Genomic DNA, 5,000 nt, shown 5'->3' on the forward strand with positions numbered 1-5,000 from the left:
ACAGAGAGAGAGAGAGACAGACTGACAGAGAGAGAGACAGACAGACAAACAGACAGACAGACAGACAGACGGACAAGGATGACCAGCCATTAGTCTTTCTTATCAATGAGTAAAACTGAGTAAGAATTCCCGGATGCACAGGAAAGGTTAACATGTGCGTACAAAAAAAAAAAGCCTGATGTCCACATTATTGTAATAATAGTTTAGACATTTACTCTTGTCCAATCACTCGTACTTTGTCTCTGAATTCCAAATGTATATATTGATAGCAAGATTCTCCACCAAAGCATATTCGCAGTTTGACAAACCCCAGTGACAACACTTTTTCTATTGACATGTTGACAGGAATGTGCTACCATACCCCATTACCCATCTACTATATAATACTGGTAGGATTTTCGGTGGTTTTTCGATTCCTGTCACCAAACCGCGCGGATTTGTGCCTTCTCCTTCGGTTGCTATGCCAACGTGACCCAGGAAATCGATTCCGCTAGGTCCCGACTTCCAATTTTGTCCACGAACAAAGTTTGAAGAGGTTTGTCTCGCAAATTTGAGCAGACAAAAGTGAACTTTGACCTGAACTTTGACATCGCGGCGAAAGAGATCTGTGATTGGTTCTTCTTCAACTTTCGGTTCGACTAAACACGCGACCGCACCTCAGACGAACCTAGCTGTGTGTTTTATTTCTCTACCCCAGACGAACCTAAAATAATAAGAAGATAGATAGATCTGTTTATCTGTTAATGGAACTCCAAAATATTCCATAGATTTGTTTACTAAATAGTTCGAAACATTATCACCTGATAAGTCGCCGTATAACCTTATAGGTTCCAGCGACTAAATATTTTCCCCCGGTTCAACCATAGACATGTACGTCATCATGATCTCCCCTTAATTTGACCGTTATTTTGGCTGTCTTAGTGAAATGGTAAGATATATCTCTATGTTTTTTACATGTAAGTGTTCGGAAAAAATACAGTTATAGCAGCTATGTACAAAAATAAGCAGCATATGCTCTTTTCGCCAAAGTAAAGTCCTTTTTTCTTCTGGTTTCTTATATGTGTCACAGCACACCGCAAGCTTTTAGGCGAATAGCAAGTGAGTGGTATATATATATCATCAATTTTATAGTAGATAACGGTGTAAAATACTTACCATGTTCATGTCCGTTATACGTTTTCAATATTCCATATGTGTCATTTAATTGTGTGTTGCTTGATGCCATGTATGTATGTGTGTGTGTGTGTGTACATGACTTTAAATAAGCATGGATGGATGTGTGCACTCGATTGTGTGTGTGAACCATGTATATATTTTCTGTTGTCAATGTTGTCAATTAGATATGTTATACTATGCGTTTGAATCATTAAGTATTTTAGACGTCATACTTTTTTTCGTATCTTCACGATGGCTTTTTACCCGTTTAAATTTTAATGCTTCCAACTTTCAAAGCGCTGCACGGCTGGGAAGAGATGCGCACTTTTATCACTGTTGTTCATGTAGACGTAATCATGGATTCATGCAAACGTCATACCTGCTGTATTTTATTTTGTTTGTTTGTATAGTCGCGTGCGGTCGCGCAGTCTTTTTGGTCAGTTCCATTGATGCGAAAACCTATATGACTGTTTTTTGTTATTTTTCTCTCTGTTAATTCACCAGTGGCTATGTAACATGTGTTATACCTTATAGGTTCCAGCGACTAAATATTTTTCCCCGGTGCAACCATAGACATGTACGTCATCATGATCTCCCCTTAATTTGACCGTTATTTTGGCTGTCTTAGTGAAATGGTAAGATATATCTCTATGTTTTTTACATGTAAGTGTTCGGAAAAAATACAGTTATAGCAGTTATGTACAAAAATAAGCAGCATATGCTCTTTTCGCCAAAGTAAAGTCCTTTTTTCTTCTGGTTTCTTATATGTGTCACAGCACACCGCAAGCTTTTAGGCGAATAGCAAGTGAGTGGTATATATATATCATCAATTTTATAGTAGGTAACGGTGTAAATTACTTGCCATGTTCATGTCCATTATACGTTTTCCATATTCCATATGTGTCATTTAATTGTGTGTTGCTTGATGCCATGTATGTATGTATGTGTGTGTGTGTGTACATGACTTTAAATAAGCATGGATGGATGTGTGCACTCGATTGTGTGTGTGAACCATGTATATATTTTCTGTTGTCAATGTTGTCAATTACATATGTTATACTATGCGTTTGAATCATTAAGTACTTTTTTTCGTATCTTCACGATGGCTTTTTACCCGTTTAAATTTTAATGCTTCCAACTTTCAAAGCGCTGCACGGCTGGGAAGAGATGCGCACTTTTATCACTGTTGTTCATGTAGACGTAATCATGGATTCATGCAAACGTCATACCTGCTGTATTTTATTTTGTTTGTTTGTATAGTCGCGTGCGGTCGCGCAGTCTTTTTGGTCAGTTCCGATTACCTCCCATTGATGCGAAAACCTATATGACTGTTTTTTGTTATTTTTCTCTCTGTTAATTCACCAGTGGCTATGTAACATGTGTTATACCTTATAGGTTCCAGCGACTAAATATTTTCCCCCGGTGCAACCATAGACATGTACGTCATCATGATCTCCCCTTAATTTGACCGTTATTTTGGCTGTCTTAGTGAAATGGTAAGATATATCTCTATGTTTTTTACATGTAAGTGTTCGGAAAAAATACAGTTATAGCAGTTATGTACAAAAATAAGCAGCATATGCTCTTTTCGCCAAAGTAAAGTCCTTTTTTCTTCTGGTTTCTTATATGTGTCACAGCACACCGCAAGCTTTTAGGCGAATAGCAAGTGAGTGGTATATATATATCATCAATTTTATAGTAGGTAACGGTGTAAATTACTTGCCATGGTCATGTCCATTATACGTTTTCCATATTCCATATGTGTCATTTAATTGTGTGTTGCTTGATGCCATGTATGTATGTATGTGTGTGTGTGTGTACATGACTTTAAATAAGCATGGATGGATGTGTGCACTCGATTGTGTGTGTGAACCATGTATATATTTTCTGTTGTCAATGTTGTCAATTACATATGTTATACTATGCGTTTGAATCATTAAGTATTTTAGACGTCATACTTTTTTTCGTATCTTCACGATGGCTTTTTACCCGTTCAAATTTTAATGCTTCCAACTTTCAAAGCGCTGCACGGCTGGGAAGAGATGCGCACTTTTATCACTGTTGTTCATGTAGACGTAATCATGGATTCATGCAAACGTCATACCTGCTGTATTTTATTTTGTTTGTTTGTATAGTCGCGTGCGGTCGCGCAGTCTTTTTGGTCAGTTCCGATTACCTCCCATTGATGCGAAAACCTATATGACTGTTTTTTGTTATTTTTCTCTCTGTTAATTCACCAGTGGCTATGTAACATGTGTTACAGAATTGCACCGGTGTAAGGGTTAACATTTTATTTTTCACCAAGAGAATATAATTCATTATATGCGGGATAATGTGCGGGGGGGGGGGGGGGGGGGAGGGGTGCAAACAACATTTTCACAAGCACATAACCAACAAAATGACATCGCATGCGCAGCACACAAAGTGCGTAGCACGGGTACCACTAGTCTCAGTGTAATTTGATTAGCTATGCACCCGGGGTACAAAGAGTGTCACTGTGTGGTCGCTGTCGTTGTGTTGACACCACGCATACGTAAGGAGTTGAGAATATTTCAACCAGGAAGTTTTTCCTTGGGTCTTTGGGGCACACCTTGTGTTAGTTTTGTTGTTGCATGATTCCGTGCTCGCTTTGTACAACAATTCGTTCTCAGTATCTCTGTATAACCGCTTTGTACAACGATTCGTTCTCAGTATCTCTGTATAACGCTTTGTACAACGATTCGTTCTCAGTATCTCTGTATAACGCTTTGTACAACGATTCGTTCTCAGTATCTCTGTATAACGCTTTGTACAACGATTCGTTCTCAGTATCTCTGTATAACGCTTTGTACAACGATTCGTTCTCAGTATCTCTGTATAACGCTTTGTACAACCGGATTCGTTCTCAGTATCTCTGTATAACGCTTTGTACAACGATTCGTTCTCAGTATCTCTGTATAACGCTTTGTACAACGATTCGTTCTCAGTATCTCTGTATAACGCTTTGTACAACGATTCGTTCTCAGTATCTCTGTATAACGCTTTGTACAACGATTCGTTCTCAGTATCTCTGTATAACAACTCGCTTCATTATTGCTTAACGTTTGGATGACTAAATAACGTTCGTTTTGACATCAAAGCACAGCGGGGGTGCCAGAATAGTAAACACACGTGATTGTAATATGTGACCGACTGTACTGCATACTTTACGTGACATTGTTTTGGTGAGATTCAGGGGGTAATAGTATCATAAGTTTGTCCCGTTTCCTGGTGTGAGATGTGTTGGGCTGAGGACTGTGAACTGTAGCGTTACAACTACACAGCACAGTGCTGTACAAAGATCAGTGTAACACGTGTTGTTGTGTTGGGTTAAGGACTGTGAACTGTAGCGTTACAACTACACAGCACAGTGCTGTACAAGGATCAGTGTAACACGTGTTGATGTGTTGGGCTGAGGACTGTGAACTGTAGCGTTACAACTACATAGCACAGTGCTGTAAAAAGATCAGTGTAACACGTGTTGTTGTGTAGGGTTGAGGACTGTGAACTGTAGCGTTACAACTACACAGCACAGTGCTGTAAAAAGATCAGTGTAACACGTGTTGATGTGTTGGGCTAAGGACTGTGAACTGTAGCGTTACAACTACACAGCACAGTGCTGTACAAGGATCAGTGTAACACGTGTTGTTGTGTTGGGCTGAGGACTGTGAACTGTAGCGTTACAACTACACAGCACAGTGCTGTAAAAAGATCAGTGTAACACGTGTTGTGTTGGGCTGAGGACTGTGAACTGTAGCGTTACAACTACAAGACACCATGCAGTGAAACAAAGAGATTGCATTTTGTGCTTCAGAAACTTTGTGTTG

At 39.2% G+C, this 5,000-nt stretch overlaps 1 protein-coding gene across 5 annotated transcripts in view; it reads left to right on the forward strand.

Annotated features, from left to right (window-relative positions):
- Positions 1-5,000, forward strand: part of LOC138974191 (uncharacterized) — a 61,206-nt gene that overhangs the window by 36,249 nt on the left and 19,957 nt on the right. The window contains exon 1 of one of the 5 annotated variants that reach the window (XM_070346902.1): positions 4,073-5,000. This exon is cut by the window's right edge and continues 37 nt beyond it. The exons of the other annotated variants lie outside the window; for them this stretch is intronic. The gene's annotated coding sequence lies outside the window, so the exon portion shown is untranslated. Of the gene's footprint in view, positions 1-4,072 lie in introns of those variants that run through there. 5 annotated transcript variants of the gene reach the window in all.

Source organism: Littorina saxatilis, linkage group LG8 (genome assembly GCF_037325665.1).
Source record: "Littorina saxatilis isolate snail1 linkage group LG8, US_GU_Lsax_2.0, whole genome shotgun sequence".
Lineage (NCBI taxonomy): Eukaryota > Metazoa > Mollusca > Gastropoda > Littorinimorpha > Littorinidae > Littorina > Littorina saxatilis.